We start from the raw sequence: 17,202 nt of genomic DNA on the forward strand, positions 1-17,202 counted from the left end.
TCTAACCTCCCTGCACGATGCCACCTATTGGCCCTTGTGTTTATACAACTAACACCACAATGTGCAAAGGGGTTAAGACTTGTTCACACTTCCGCTTTTCCTGTGCTTAGAAAGCATGGGTCTGAAAGGTTTTTGGCTTGTCCCACAGTTTTCCCTAGGAAAACCCGGTCTTTCCTGCTGAATCAAAAATCAATCTGCAGAAAACCAATTGATGTTTGCTGCAATTCAGCAAAGACTGGGTTTCCCCATTGGGGGAAACAGCAGGAAGAGGGAAGTGTCAGTGAGCCCTTAGACTCACAACTGCTTAACAATATCAACAAGAAGATTGAAAGTTGGCTTGCCTGACCCAAGGCCAAGACCTCAGCCTTCTCAGCTTAAAGTAAAGGTAAAGGGACCCCTGACTATTAGGTCCAGTCGTGACTGACTCTAGGGTTGCGGTGCTCATCTCGCTTTACTGGCCGAGGGAGCCAGTGTACAGCTTCCGGGTCATGTGGCCAGCATGACTAAGCCGCTTCTGGCGAACCAGAGCAGCGCACGGAAACGCCGTTTACCTTCCCGCCTGAGCGGTATCTATTTATCTACTTGCACTTTGACGTGCTTTCGAACTGCTAGGTTGGCAGGAGCAGGGACCGAGCAACGGGAGCTCACCCCATCGCGGGGATTCGAACCGGCGACCTTCTGATCAGCAAGTCCTAGGCTCTGTGGTTTAACCCACAGCGCCACCCACGTCCCCTTCTCAGCTTGCTGATCGTTAAAAATGAGTCCCTGTTAGGGGAAAAGGCAGGAAACAACAACAACAACATGTAAACAACAACAACACTTAGGTATAGATTTGTACTTACTTGTATTTGCCAGCATTTCCAGTTCAAGACTTATGAGTTGCAAAATGGCTGGCGGGGGGTAAGGAACAGGCCCATACAGCTCAACCATCCCAGTTTGAGTGGAACATCCCATAATTACAAAAGCCATCCTGGCTTCTGATTGGATCCTGGAATGTCCTGGTTTTTGGTCCAGCACTCTTGGGAGAATCAGCTGGCTTGCACCAGACCAAAATACCTTATTCTTTGGTCTCATACTCTTACATGTGTCAGCTGGCTCCCATGAGAGCTTGAGACCCAAAAAATGACCAATTTTGATCCGTGGGGTGGTGGAGAGTATGGAGGCCTGGCCAACACAGTAGTACCTGTGAGTCATTGGATTTCCGCTCCCTCTTCTTCCAGTTCCTTCTCACCCTCCTGGCACAGATTTGGGTATGACCACCCACTTGCCTCCCTGGTCAAAAGTCACAAAACCCATCATTTAAAACAAGCAAACAAACCCCCTTTGCACTCAGTCCTTCCCAAATGTTTACAAGGACAAAAAGCATTCAAGCCTGCTTAGGTCATTAGAGATGCAGCTAACTGATTGGAATTTATATTTTTCCAAAAAAGGTGCTGTGCACTTTAGCTAGGCGTAGGGGTGGCGGCATGGAATAAAAAGCTCTGTAGCTTGACAGTAAACAGGACTACTTGCAAGGAAGGAGGGGAAAGATGGTGGATTGCCAAGGAGAGGAGAAAAAAAAACCTCAACAAAAGTTGGGCACGTTTCAACCATAATCAAAGAGGTCTGAAAGATCAGAGAGAAGAAGACAGACCAATTATTAACTTCAGACTGTTGGGTTTTGGGGTTTTTTCACTGCGGCTGCTGTTATATATTTAAGCGCAGCTGCATTTAATGAGTTTGTGCAAAAGCAGACGTCGTCCAAATTGAAGAAAGCAGGAGTTTTCCATCCAATTAGATAACCGACTTGGCTGCCAGCCTCTGGTGAATCAAAAAAGGTCTCGTCCAACTTTCGAGACAGAAGCTAATTGCAAATATATTTTCTATGTCTATACATCTCCGTGTTTGGGTCCACACATTATTATTAAGAAATAGCATTCTGTCAGAAACCCATTTTCTGCATGTGCTAATTTGATTATTTGAGATAATGCATTTGCCAAGGGCAGAAATTGCTAGCGATAAACTTTAATGGCAAGATAGGAGCTGTCATTCTGCTGGTGAGCTTCAACAAGCAGTAGGGGTTATCTCTGCACATTTCCTCCCCTTGCCCAGTTTACAAGGATTTTGATGTCTTTCTGAACCCAGATGGATTTGTTAAATGTGGTTTTATTGGAAAATGGGAGAGCAAGGTTACTCTCAACAAATCTGACTTGTTAAGATACTAGGTCCTAGCAGTTAGCTAACGGCTTAACCCTTCACACGTTGTTATCTATCTGTTGATGTACAGGACTTCCCACAAGTATTCAGGCATGGGAAAGTCATATACATTCAATTTGGATGAAAGTTTAGCTGTGGCTCCACTTTCTGGGGGGGAGGGGGAATGGAGCCTTCCAAGTCTGACAACATACTGCAGTTTCAGTGCTTCATAAATATACTTGTTTATCAAATAGAAATGCTTCCTTGGAAGAATGTAGCTGGCTCTCATCCAAAAGATGCAACAAATAATCAACAGCTGTACTATTATCTTTCTTTCGGCATCATAAAATGTTAGATTTGTTAGAAAGGCTCTAAACATATGCTGCAGTTCAATTTCTCTGTATCTCCATCTGGAAGAATTGAGAGATATGGTCAAGACATTGCAACGTGCCCAGCTCCATGGAGCCAAGTCCTGCCTGGGATTGTACAGTCTCAGCTCTGCACATGGAAATGAATATCTTATATTGAAATATCCCTGCATATGTACTGATAACACATCAAGGAGATGTGAGCCCGCATCCTACCTATGGATCAGGCAGGCTTCATACAAGATGGAAAGACTTAGGGAAGAAATTGTGCATGCCTCAAAAGCTATCTTTAGGAGATCTGTGGATATACACAATGTGCAATTAGAGAATTCAATGGCCAGGGGAGAACATAACCCAAATACGGTCTTGCAGTACCTGAAATATGGGAGAACACAGTGTGGGCTACACAGCTGAACCAAACAAGAACCAGTTCAGAAATTCATGCAGTGCTGCTGTTGCCCACTGAAAGTTGGATCCAGACCACCTGGTAGACCACCTGAAATCAATGGGTCTACTTGATTCTAAGCACAATTAACTCTGGATCCAGTCCTGAAATCCCAACTCAGTGTTCCATCTTGAATATTACCAACCAATCAGGAAGGAGTGTCATAGTTGGATGCTAAGAGGGTTGTTGTTGTTGTTTGGAGCTTTCTTGGTTAAAAACTGTGTGGTGCAGTGCCTGGGAGCTGTGGGGGAAGCCCGTGAAAATCTTCCACAAGCCAATTTCTTTGCATAGCATCACCAGTATCAACAGTTGGAGTGGAATATCAAGAGCTGGATCCTTTGCGTGGCAGTCAATGCACACAGCTAGTGGATCATGGACTGAGATAATGCATTGGTTGTCTCAAGACTCGATTATGGTATGCGAGGCTATCCTTGAGCCTGCTCCAGGGGCTCCATGTGTTATAAAACACTGCAGCTAGACTATTGATGGGGACAGACTATCACCAGCACGTAACTCCAGTGCTTAAAAACTTGCACTTGTTGCCAATATGTTACCAGGCCAAGTTCTAGGTTATTGCATTTATTTGCAAGGCCCTTAACAACTTGGGTCCAGGGTACCTCAAGGGGTTGATTCCTTATATCCCCGGCTGATCACTGATGAATCAGAGGGAGTCACTATTAGTGGCCCTCCATGGCTTGGATGCAGAGCTCGTGTGTTCAGCTTGTAGGCCTCCTTTTCTTGGAGCTACCTTCCCATTGAGATCAGACAGTCCTTCTCTGTTGAACTTCTAGCACCTGCTAAAGATGTTTCTTTTTTTTATTCCAGGGGGCATAATTTTAACTGATTTTATTTATTTTTTAATTCCATTGCATTGAGTTTTTTGCACACCTCTTCGAGATTATTGTAACTGAGTGAAACAGTCTCCCTTGGGAGGTTATGGTGTAGTAACACTACACCACTACAGTGTGGTGTAGTGGTTAAGAGCGGTAGACTCGTAATCTGGGGAACCGGGTTCGATTCCCCACTCCTCCACATGCAGCTGCTGGGTGACCTTGGGCCAGTCACACTTCTCAGAAGTCTCTCAGCCCCACTCACCTCACAGAGTGTTTGTTGTGGGGGAGGAAGGGAAAGGAGAATGTTAGCCGCTTTGAGACTCCTTTGGATAGTGATAAAGCGGGATACCAAATCCAAACTCTTCTTCTTCTTCCTCCTTTGGAGGTTTTTAAGCAGAGGTTGGATGGCCATTTGTCATGGATGCTTTAGCTGAGATTCCTACATTACAGGGAATTGGACCAGATGACCCATGAGGTCCCTTCCAGCTCTATGATTCCATGATTGGTACACAAATTGCCTAAATAAATATCATAAACCTGCATGCATAAGATTTCCCCGCGACTATTGCACCCCGAAGCAGTTGAGTAAGAAGGCCCTTAAATCAAGGCAACATTTTGTGAGCAGAATTTTTTTTGTGGAGTTTTGGCAAAAGTAACAGAAGTGTTACCTTGCTCCCCATTGTGCAAAATCCCATTGTTCTGCTCAAGTGCTTGGGATATTAAGTCATCCCGCAAGGTTAACCTTAGTGTGAAACTGAAAAGGGAAAGCAAACAGAAGCTGCAGCTTGCCATTAAATTCAAAGTGAACTATTAAACCGTCATCTTGGATCACCCCTGCTCACTGCAGTCAGATCAGCGCTGCTGCATTAACGTGCAAAAATCATCTGGTGCTTTTGTCCGAGAAACAATCCAGTTTTGCTTAGTGAACATGGGAACCAACTTTCCTATTGTAATGTTTTCAATAGAAGTTCAAATCACTCTGACAGGGTCTGGGGGGAGTGGGGGGAGGGTTGTCTGTGACCCACTTTTTCTGTGTCACAGAGGAGCTTGGTGGGTGGGGGGTGATATAGTTTTTGTTTACTCTAGAGTGTCTCTTCCCTAATTTTTCTTTCATGCATGTGAACTGTTTTGTTTAATAATCCCCAGCTGTTATAGCCTCCAGAGTAGGATTAATTGGCTCAACAGCCACATCGGCCATTCAGCTGGTGCTGTTTTAAACACAGAGGCTGTATCTTGGTGGCCAAGGAATAAAACTTGGCTAGCCCAGCCCCAGTTGGAAATGAGTTTTCTTCCCTTTGCTATAAAGAGATTCCAGAGGACAAAACAAAACCCAAAGCCAACCAATTATTGAATGCTATCAACAGCTACTAATCACGAGAGCTGTATATGATCTCAGAAGCAGGCATGCCTGAAGACTATTGCTCTTTTGGGCTTCCCAAGAGGATCTGGTTGCCCATGGCGGAAAAACAGGAAGCCGGACAAGACCAGTAGATGTCGAAAGGAAGTAGATCTGATTTGATACTACACAACCTGGGAAATCAGAGAAGCTCTTCATCAGCTTCATGCCATCATGAAGAGTCAGAATCAGCTAGCTAAGCAAGGGAGAGAAAGAGGGTCGATTCATACAGGCACCAGGAATGCAAACAAAGTCTTACTCTAGAGTAGTAGGGGAGCAAAGCCTTTGGCTTATGTAGACCTGTTACATGAAGGTCATGCTTTGCATCTATCTATCCATCCATGCATGTGCGCAACTCACATCTATCATTCACTCATCTGCCCCTGCTAATGACAGGTTATGTGAAAGTCAAAAATTTTGAAGGCTGAGGGACACATCCCCTTGTGGACAGCCTTCCGGTAGCTGATGAGGCCAGATGCAAAAGAGGACAAAGCAATGGAGGTGGCTCTTGCCTTTGTACAGTAGGTTACATTCCAGCCATGCAAACCTTTGGGAAATTTCTACAAAATACCATATTTTTTGCTCTATAAGACTCACTTTTTCCCTTCTAAAAAGTAAGGGGGAATGTGTGTGCGTCTTATGAAGCGAATACAGGCTGCGCAGCTATCACAGAAGCCAGAACAGCAAGACGGATTGCTGCTTTCACTGCGCAGCGATCCCTTTTGCTGTTCTGGCTTCTGAGATTCAGAATATTTTTTTTCCTGATTTCCTCATCCAAAAACTAGGTGCGTCTTGTGGTCTGGTGCGTCTTATAGAGCGAAAAATACGGTACATCTCCCCATCAGATGTATGACATTATTAGAGTTCAAGGTCACATTTTAGTCAGGCCAAAGCTCTCAAGGGGGATGTCTCCTGGTACCAAACAGTAAGGCATAAAGGACTGGGGTCCCACATCCCAGGAATACACACAGCCTTGAATACTACATGACCCCTTGATGACGGGGAGAAATGTGCAAACCCAAGGCATTCTTCCATCCCCTACTTCACGTAAAATCTGCAAACCAGGCTGGTGTGTGAACTGGTCTTAACTCCATGGTTGGGTGAAGATTCATATCCATGCTGCATTGGGTGTGCGTACAGAAGCAATCGGATGATGCATTCAGGTCAACTAATACTGACCATGATGCTCCCTGACTTCACTAAAGTCAATTCACTCAGAGATGTTGAAGCCAATAGCCATTACCATTTAAACCAGTCAGGAAGCTAGCCAACAACTTTATTGTCTCTTGGAAGGAAGGAAGTAACCAGAAACGACAGGCTCCATGCGGATACAAGTAAGTTCAGTGCCAACTGGTGACTAAAGCATATATTGGCACTATCAGCACGACACTTAACTCCTATCATTTAGGAGTCCTCCTACTATGACAAAGGATGAGGCACTTTTCATTCCAAATCTCTTTCATATTTTTCTTCTCCAGTAGTTAACAGTGTTCTCCTGTCCCAAATCACAGACTGAATTTTACATGGGGATGAGCAACAAGCTGTGATAAGCGTACTATTAATTCTGCCCTCGCAGATATAAGTGCATTGAAGTGGATGACCAGTTTCCAAAGGTGAAAGCTGCTCCACTGATTGGCAAATGTGCAAATTTTAAGAAAATAGATCATACAGAGAAAGTCAAAGTAGAAGCAGGCCAAATATATATGTAAACCCTCATGAAATGGTAATATTCACAATTGTAGCCACCTGGTAGAAGAAAATGAACACTGCATTCAGATTCTAATCCGTATATTTAGCTGGGGTTTTTAAAAAAAGACCAAGTAGCCATCATATAATAGGAGAAGAATTATGACTTTAACAATTGTGTCTGTGCCTAGCTATCAGAAGAGGTAAACACTGTATACCAAAACACCAGCACTTGGATTTTTTTACAGGAGAAGGAAACACGTTTTAGTTTGTTAGTATGTTATTCTGAAACAATAATGTAGATGGCGTTTCCATGCACTCTGGTTTCCGTCACGGTGTTCCATTGCGCCAGAAGCGGTTAAGTTATGCTGGCCACATGACCCAGAAAGCTGTCTGTGGACAAACACTGGCTCCCTCAGCCTGAAACCAAGATGAGCACCGCACCCCCATAGTCGCCTTTGACTGGACTTAACTGTCCAGGGGTCCTTGACCTTTACCTCTGAAACAATGTTAGAAACTCAGATATATGTTAGGTGCCACATAGCTCCTTAAACCAGGGTTGTAGCTGCCAAAATGGAATGCCCGGTTGACATTTTGGGGACAGATGGCTCAAAAGTCTCCCCCCCCCCCCATATTGTGATTGTGCAGATAAAACATAACGGATAGAATTCTACAGGATGTGTTTCTAATGTGTGAAAACAGTCAAGATCCAAGGATCCCCAGGCACACAACTCCAGATGGTGGAGATGTCAGGCGACATCCTGGTGCCCAGGCATCTTCATTTGGTTGCAAGTGGCCAATAGCCAGGTGCAAATTGACCAGATGGCCCTTTACTATTAAGGCAGGGATAGAGGAGCAGATGTTGCTGGACTTCAGCTCCCAGCAGCCCCAGCCAGCATGGCCAATGGCCAGTTGTAGTCCTGCAACATCTGCAGAGCCAGAGGTTCCCCATCTCTGCTGTAAGATCAGGGTGTTCAACCTATGAAACCAATTTGAAACAACTGGTAGCTGGTGGTGTTAAGATTAGGCAGACACCTTCATTATACTGTTCTAGATGTCTGGTAATACAGTCATACCTCATGTTATGTCCGCTTCATGTTACGTTCCACGGCGACCCGGAAGTACCGGAAAGGGTTACTTTTGGGTTTCGCCCCTTGCGCAGACACGCAAAATGACATCATGCACATGCACAGAAGTTGCGAATCGTAACCCGCGCGTGCGCAGACGTGCCGCTGCAGGTTGTACTCTTTTCATGTTGTGAATGGGCCTCCGGAACAGATCCCATTTGCAACGAGATGTACCACTGTATTATTCTTCTTCTTATTATTATTATTAATACAGACACGATTTGTCATATACAGTTTTTAAAAAACTGTTTGCATCTGAATATAAATTATAATTATATTACTGTTTTATGTACGGGGTTAAGAGATTTTTTCCCCCAATTATGTAGCTTATAATATTTATTTAACAAATTAAGCAGCTTGTAATATTTATTAAACAGGCTTGTGTACAATAAATATCTTTGCTAGGCATCTCACTCTTGCAAGGCGAGGAAGCTGCTGCCTCCATCCAGATACAAGCCCACTGCCACCTCGTGTTGACACTATGAATGGCAGCAAATATGGAGGAAATGCTCTGCTAAGCTGTTCAGCGGGGTGTAACTGCTCCTGAACATTCCCCCGCTGGTGCATGTGTCTACCCTGTGATTTGGCTGTATCACTTCTAGAGCTGAAATCACCATAACGACATGAGCCCCTCCGCCTTCCCCAACAGCTTCACTGAGATAATTTACTTTGAGAAAGACTGATCCCTGAAGCATCTAGTCATTGTCAAAGAGCAGGGGTGGGCAACCTAAGGCCCATGGGCCGGATGTGGCCCAATGGCCTTCTCAATCCGGCCCACAGACGGCTGGGAATCAGTGTGTTTTTACATGAGTTGAATGTGTCCTTTTACTTAAAATGCATCTCATTCATCCCCCCCCCCAAAAAATATAGTCCAGCCCACCACATGGTCTGAGGGACGGTGGACCGGCCCACAGCTGAAAAAGGTTGCTGACCCCTGCCAAAGAGCATGCTGTGTTTACCCCAGCTGGATAGCTCAGTTGGTTAGAGTGTGGTGCTAATAGCACCAAGGTTGCAGGTTTGATCCCTATAAGGGATAGCTGCATTGCAAGGAGTTGGGACTAGATGATCCAAGGGGCCCTTTCAACTCTATTATTCTATGTGTGCATCCCCAAACAGCTACAACTTGTCAGAAGGGATGCCCCCAATTCAGGATACACATGTTTGGCAGCAACTGCACACCCAGGGAACTAAGAGAAGAACTCAAAGAGACATAGGGTTGCATGCAACAGTAGTCCTGCTCAGAGGAGACCCACTGGAATTAACACACCTAACTAAATAATAATAATAATAATAATAATAATAATAATAATAATTTTTATTTATATCCCACCCTCCCCAGCCAAAGCCAGGCTGAGAGCGGCTAACAACGGTAAAATGATAAAACATTCTAAAATCATTTCATTATAAAATTAATTCCAATCAGATTAATGGCAACCATTGGGCTAGAGTTCTGTGAGGATTGCCAAAGGAGGGAGTCAGGCTGTGCCTTGGCCAAAGGACTGGTGGAACAGCTCTGTTTTGCAGGCCCTGCGGAAAGATGTCAAGTCCCGCAGGGCCCTAGTCTCTTGTGACAGAGCGTTCCACCAGATCGGAGCCACAGCCACGTTAAATAATGAACTTAGGTCCATTCATTCCAATGGGTCTTCTCTTCAGCATCACTTAGTTGGATGCAGCCCACAGGTACTGTGGACTTGAGGGGTCTGTTTGTTCGTATTTGGCAAACTGCTCTGCTTCTGACATTAACCCCATGGCATATCAATTTCCTAACCAAGTTTAGTATATTTAACAAGAGAACCCAGTGGTCAGTTCTTAGAAAAATAGATGCTGGTGCTCCAATCTTTCTGGGTTCCAGCATGCATAGCTCAGTTGGTACAGCATGAGACAAACATCTCAGAGTCGTGAGTTTGATTCCTGCTTGACTCAATGATCCTCATGGTCCCAACACAAAGGTTGGAAGTCCTCCTGGACCTAAGCCCTTGTGACAGGTAGAATAATAATAATTATAATAAATTTTTATTTATTTATATCCCGCCCTCCCTGGCCAAATCCGAGCTCAGAGCAGCTAACAACAAGTAAAAATAGCACGGTGTACATAAAATCACACAGTTAATTAATTAAAATACATTCTAAAATCAATTCAGAATCAAATTAATGGCAACCATTGGGCTAGAGTTTTATGAGGATTACAGAAGGAGAGAGGGGGTCAGACTGTAACTTGGCCAAAGGCCTGGTGGAACAGATCCATCTTGCAGGCCCTGCGGAAAGATGTCAAGTCCCGCAGGGCCCTAGTCTCTTGTGACAGAGCATTCCACCAGATCGGGGCCATGGCTGAGAAAGCCCAGGCTCTGGTTGAGGCCAGCCTAACCTCCCTGTGGCCTGGGATCTCCAAGATGTTTTTATTTGAAGACTGTAAGGTCCTCCATGGGACATACCAGGAGAGGCGGCCCTGTAGATACGAGGGTCCTAGGCCGTATAGGGCTTACCAGCACCTTAAACTAGATCCTATTCTCCACCAGGAGCCAGTGCAGCTGGTATAGCATCGGGTGAATGTGATCCCACAGCAAGGACCCCGTAAAGGAGTCTTGCCGTGGCATTCTGCACCCGCTGGAGTTTCTGGGTCAGTCTCAAGGGTAGCCCCACGTAGAGTGAGTTACAATAATCAAGCCTGGAGGTGACCGTCGCGTGGATCACAGTGGCTAGGTCAGCTAGAAGAAGCACATCGCACCTGTCCATGATCACTTTTCTCATTATCTCTTTCTCATATATTCTTGGAGCTGACAGCAATGAAAAGAGAGGCTAGGGCTGGATGCAAATCTCATCCCTGCTAGAATCCAAAGCAGTTATTTTGGGCAATAGATTAGAGCGGGGTGTAATTTTCTTGCCTGTAAATCAGAAGCTGTTTAAAATAATAGTGAGGTATGAATATTATCCTTTAGGGGTTAAGTACTTCATCCTGGAAGATTAAACTTTATTGCAACATTTATCCTAACATAAAAATCTTGCCCTATTAGAATAATTGGTACATTGGTGCAAGAATTCTGGAGCTCTGTAAAAAGAAAACTATTGAATAAGCTAGTTTTTATTATGGGTTAAAGGGACGATCTGTGCATATGCAGACATGACTGGAGCTGTCTAAACCTGATGGCTTGCAGCCCAATGTGTTAACTTACTCCACCGAAGTTTGAGATGTTGTATTAGATCTGTGGTATTAGATCTGTGACAGTCTTTACACACATGCAAGACATTGAAAGTGATGAGTATGTATGTATGAACCAAACCGAGAGACTTCCTTACAAATAGAAAGAAAAGTGGACTGCTCTCATAATTGCTATGAGCCAGATAAGACACTAGATGTCAGAATTGTATTTTGTTTGTCTATAGTCCAAGCCAGAATGAAAGCATACTGGATTAGGAAGTCTGTCTCTCTCTCTTTCCCCCTCACCCTTGCTTCTTCTACAAACTATAAGGATGGGTTCATGTTTGCATTAAACTTATTAAATGCCATAGGGTTTGTTTGTTTTTTGTACACAACAACTGCTCTAGAATAAATGGGTGATATCCAATATTAGTCATAAAGTAGCATGAGAAAGTAACTTAAGTCCCATGACTTCAATGGGTCTACTCTGAATGCGGCTTAGTTGAATATCACCCAATTTATTTTGCATTCCTTGCACTGACCTTAGCTCAGAGCTGCATCACGTATGGACCATGTACTGACTGTACCTCATTCTAGCTGAAGCCTCTTTCACAGAAGCTCAAAATGCACAGAGTTAGCCAGTGTTTCAAAAAAATCTAAGGTCCATGTAAGATCGTTCTTAACCTGAAACTGTTCTTAACCTGAAGCACCACTTTAGCTAATGGGGCCTCCTGCTGCTGCCGTGCCGCCGGAGCACGATTTCTGTTCTCACCCTGAAGCAAAGCTCTTAATCCGAGGTACTATTTCTGGGTTAGCAGAGTCTGTAACCTGAAGCATATGTAACCCGAGGTACCACTGTAATGCCTGCGCTGCACTAAATCATGTGAAGGGTGTGCTGTACTGTCTACACCAGGCATCCCCAAACTCAGCCCTCCAGCTGTTTTGGGACTACAACTCCTATCACCCCTAGCTAACGGGACCAGTGGTCAGGGATGATGGGAATTGTAGTCCCAAAACAGCTGGAGGGCCGAGTTTGGAGGTGCCTGGTCTACAGTAATGCACTCCTCCCTAAATTAGATTTGTGGCTGAGTTAGCACCAGCTTTCCCTCGCCCTTCTGAGCCCACTTGCAGCTACAGTTTCCCAAACTTGGGTCCCCAGCTGTTGTTGCGGGTGGGTGGGTTATTGGTTTGTTGTTGTTTGTATTTTGATTATGTATTTTGGGATTTCATATTCTGATTATATCCTGTGAACTGCCCTGAGACCTGTGGGTATAGGGCGGTATATAAATTCAATTTAAAAAGTAATAAAATAAAAACTCCCAGCATCCCTGACCAGTGGTCCTGCTAGCTAGGGATGATGGGAATCGTAGTCTAACAACAGCTGGAGACCCAAGTCTGAGAAACACTGGCTGAGCCACTTAATGTGTGAATAGCCAGTATGTAAAAAATAGGCTGAGAGTCAACGTGACGTGTCTTTTCTGGCTAAATGTCCCTTGACATAGAATCACAGAGTTGTAGAGTTGGAAAGGACCATGAGTGCCATCTAGCCCAACCCCGAGCAATGCAGGAATCTTTTTTGCCCAACGTGGTGCTCGAACCCACAGCCCTGAGATTACGAGTTTCATGCTCAATTGAGCTATCCTGCAGGCTCGTGTATTTGACAACTGTTTGACATTAGCAAATGAATCCTGAGAAATGTGTTTATCCTTCTTTGATTTCAGTTATCCTCTACCATTTTAGCTGGAAGATAACCACAATATTCTATTTAACTTACAGCTCTGCACCGGGACCCTGGAGAAGTTGAGCATATTGTCCACTATTTTTCTGATACCCTATTACAGCAAGGTTTTTGGGGGGAGGGGGAAGTTTATCCAGCAGCCATTGCCAGGCTGTGTGACCAGTAAAGGTAAAGGCAAAGGGACCCCTGACCATTAGGTCCAGTCGCGGACTACTCTGGGGTTGCGGCGCTCATCTCGCTTTATTGGCCGAGGGAGCCGGCGTACAGCTTCTGGGTCATGTGGCCAGCATGACTAAGCCGCTTCTGATGAACCAGAGCAGTGCACGGAAACACTGTTTACCTTCTCGCCGGAGCGGTACCTATTTATCTACTTGCACTTGACGTGCTTTCGAACTGCTAGGTTGGCAGGAGCAGGGACCGAGCAACGAGAGCTCACCCTGTTGTGGGGATTCAAATCACTGACCTTCTGATTGGCAAGTCCTAGGCTCTGTGGTTTAACCCACAGCGCCACCTGCGTCCCTGTGTAACAAGTAGTCTAATTTTAAAAATATAAATACTGTTTTAAAATGCTAATATTCTAGTAAACTGCATTTCAGAAGTGGAACTGAGTGGTCTGGAAATAGTAAAACTGGTCTACTAGCAGCTCAGTCCTACACTATCAAGGGCAAGGGACCTTTTCCAGCCCAAGAGCAATAGATGTGACTCTTACCTTGATACATTCCAGCTATGCCAAAGGGAGAAATTTCTGCACATGCACCTCTCCATCCTCCACCCAGGCAAGCAAAAGGCATTTGCACAGTTCAAGGGCACATTCCAGCCAGGCATAAGCACGCAAGACGGGTGCAGAGCAAGGGCAGTGAGAAGCATGGCTCAGGGAGTGTAAAATAGGCTGGACGTTTGGTCCCTGGGCCTGAAGTTCTCCACACCTATATGTGTTTACTCAGAAGCTGGACGTATGGGGTTCAGTGGTGCTTTCTCTGGGGTTAAGTGGGTTTGGGGCTGTAGCCCTAGTGACAATTAGGAATGGTACTGTTATAAGTCGATGGGTGCAAGACACCCTTAAGTCCCTGAACCAATAGTGTTAGAATTAAAAAAGCCTTGCAGTATTTAAACTGGGAAATAGCCAGATTTGTGTGTATTTAAGATAGACCCATGTATCTAAAATAGCCCGACTTGTGTGTATTTAAGATAGATCCATGTGTATATTTGAGCTGTGTTCTAGAGGCTTCTAATCCTTTAATTAGCATGTGTTAAAAGGTAATTAAGCCAGGCAAACTTCCTAAGATGTGTATTAGACAACGATAATCCTAGAGAATCAACGTGAGTTAAGTGTTAATTGAGTCAGGCTAATTTCCTTTGAGGTAATCATCCGTTAGCACAACACAGGATCAAAGAAACCGTTTGATATGCAAATGAAGGGGGTTCTCCCTCCCTCCCTCTGCAGATAAAGAGAGCTAAGTTTAGAGACTAGTGGGTTAGGAAGTAGATTAAGCTGGGCATTAGGTGAGCAAGGAAGGTGCTCTGAACCCCTCCATCACAGGCTCAGGCTGACTATGTGTGTAAATAAACCATGTGTCACAAAGACACCACAGTCTCTGCTCTGCTTCAGCTGAGGGAGTTGGGGCTCTCTCTTTCCAGCTTCCAGCCCAGCCAAAACCACACATATACAGAATATAAAGGTAAAGGACCCCTGGACGGTTAAGTCCAGTCAAATTTGACTATGCGCTCATCTCACTTTCAGGCCGAGGGAGCCGGCCTTTGTCCACAGCCAGCTTTGGCCAGCATGACTAAACTGCTTCTGGCACAACGAAACACCGTGACAGAAGCCAGAGTGCATGGAAACACCATTTACCTTCCCACTGCAGCAATACCTATTTATCTACTTGCACTGGTGTGCTTTCGAACTGCTCAGTTAGCAGGAGCTGGGACAGAGCAATGGGAGCTCACCCTGTTGTGGGGATTCGAACCGCCAACCTTCCAATCAGCAAGCCCAAGAGGCTCAGTGGTTTAGACTACAGCGCTATCCGCGTCCCTATGGTGCCATGTATCTCTAGCATGCTTAAATTTGCCCTTTTACAAATGCAGTTGGGTCTGGAAGGTGACGCATATCAAGGGAACATAAAACCTTCCCTGGAGATCTGGACTTATGGCTTGTTGTGGAGAACCCCCAGAACAGCATGTGTGTGAATCACTGTACCTAGCAAACTGCAATGCTTGTGCAAATGGAGCCATCGCAACGTCGAATTCCACCCCAGGTCACTACGTTAAATCGCTTTATGGGAAGCAATTCATAATAATAATTTATTATTTATACCCTGCCCATCTGGCTGGGCTTCCCCAGCCACTCTGGGCGGCTTTCAACAAAATATTAAAATACAGTAATGCATCCAACATTAAAAGCTTCCCTAAACATTGCTGCCTTCAGGTGTCTTCTAAAAGTCTGGTTGTTCTCTCTTTGACATCTGGTGGGAGGGCGTTCCACAGGATTCATAAATCAACTCTTCGCTTTTTTGCCCTCAGACCTCTCTCTCTCTCTCTCTGAGGACCACGTTCCCGCCACAGGTGGACTCCCTACTTGCACTGCCTTTCTTGCAAACCCCCTTTCTCCACAGGAGCCTCGCCCTTTCGCTGCACCTGCTCCCGTTCCTGGGGCTGATTTCCCCGCCGCCACCCGCGCGCGCCCTCGCCCCTCAGAGCGCGTGGAGGCCGCGCCATTCCGCCCTCCTGGGCCCGCCCCCTCCCGCTGGCTGCCCTCAGGTTCCGCAGGTCACTCCTCTGGACTTCGAGAGCCGGTGAAACTCCGGGCGGCGCCAAGCGAAACCCGCCTCTCCCCTGAGGAAGAAGAAGAAGAGCCGAGGGGCGGGACCCGGGCGAGTACTACCTGCGCGCGCTCTCCTTCCCCCTCCGCCGCCCTCCTTTCTTTCTCTCTCTCTCTCCCCCCTTCTCTTTCTCACACACAAAGAGAAAACAAGGAAATGCCGCCCTGCTGGTCTCCGGAGAGCCTCCCGGGAGGAAACAGAGGAGACTCCTGCGCCCACTTCGAGCCCGAATTCTCTTCCGACGTGCCTCCAGCAACAGCGCAAAGGTCCTGAGCGCCTCGGCGTGTGGGGAGGGCCTTGCAGAGGAGACTCTTGCCAGCGCAGAGGTGAGTCCCAGGGAAATGGGAGATATACGCCAAACCAGTAAATATAGTGTGGCTTCAGAGCAGGGTGGTGGTGGTGGTGGTGGTCACCAAAACCTTTGCCAATTCCCGCCCAGTTTGAGGTTCGGGGGTTTCATGCCAGCCTCCTCCCCGCTTCTAAGGTTGCCACCTGTATTTCAGTGTGAAATGATACGTCCTGCATCGACAACAGTATTGTGTTTCAGGTTCTGTCTCTCAATCTCTGCCAAGTTAGGGGTCCTCTCCAAACTCACATATATAAAGGAGATCGCTCCCAAAATTAGTTGAGGTTTTTTTTTTTGGGGGGGGGGGGGGAATCACGGGTAAAAATCCCCCATAAAAGAGGACATTAAGGGAGGCAGGTTTTTGTTTGGGGGACAGTCTTCTGCTAGGGGGAGGGTTAATTTAGTGTTTTTATTGCTTTTCAATGATTTTTGAAAAGCAATTTTTGAAAATACACCCATGCCCATCCTGTTAGGTTGCGATAGATTGTAATGGATTGCTTTGAAGTCGCTTCAGCATCAGATGGGAGGGGAATAGCTCCCCCAACCACCCCGCCCTGTCCTGTATTTTGCCACAGCAAAGGTAGCAGCCCTACGCACTTCAATAGACACCTGACACCTCACTCTGTCCACACAACGGGGATCCGTTTAAATATTGTGCCTCCTCCTGCTGCAACTGGGTAGAGTTTTTTGGGGGGAGTTTTGGGTAGGCTTTTGAATTGCAGAGAATGAGAAGGAGAGAGCAGCTCCCTCCCCCTCCCTCCCAAAAATCTGGATGCTTTTTTCCCCCCACTCTTGAAACTCAGCAAATCCAACTTTGCAAAGACTGGATGGGGGGGCGGGGGGGGGGAGAGAGTAGCCTGCAATTCGAACTGCCAGGTGCAGGGCAGGGCAGCATTCCTGGAGCTCTTGCGTAGAAGGAAGAAGGCAGCTTCTCCCATCATTGGGGAAGGGCCATAGGTCAGTGCAGAAAAAGGTCCCAAGCTCAATACCCAGGAATTGATCTTGGAGCATCACTGCTGATCAGCTTCGACAGAACTGACTTAGTCTTAAGCGGACCCCTGGTCTGATTCTGTATAATTAGCAGCTTCCTATTTTCTTACCACAATTGCACATTTTTGAAACTGAGCCTTTGC

General features: G+C 45.9%; 1 protein-coding gene across 1 annotated transcript in view; it reads left to right on the plus strand.

Moving 5' to 3' along the window:
* Nucleotides 1-15,741: 15,741 nt before the first annotated feature.
* Nucleotides 15,742-17,202, plus strand: part of LOC308482038 (MARVEL domain-containing protein 3-like) — a gene marked incomplete at its 3' end in the record, with an annotated part of 19,407 nt that continues 17,946 nt past the window's right edge. Inside the window, exon 1 of the mRNA XM_081015030.1 lies at nt 15,742-16,049. The remainder of the gene's footprint in view (nt 16,050-17,202) is intronic.

The sequence above is a fragment of the Podarcis pityusensis genome, assembly GCF_964106645.2.
Source record: "Podarcis pityusensis genome assembly, chromosome: 7".
Taxonomy (NCBI): Eukaryota; Metazoa; Chordata; class Lepidosauria; order Squamata; family Lacertidae; genus Podarcis; species Podarcis pityusensis.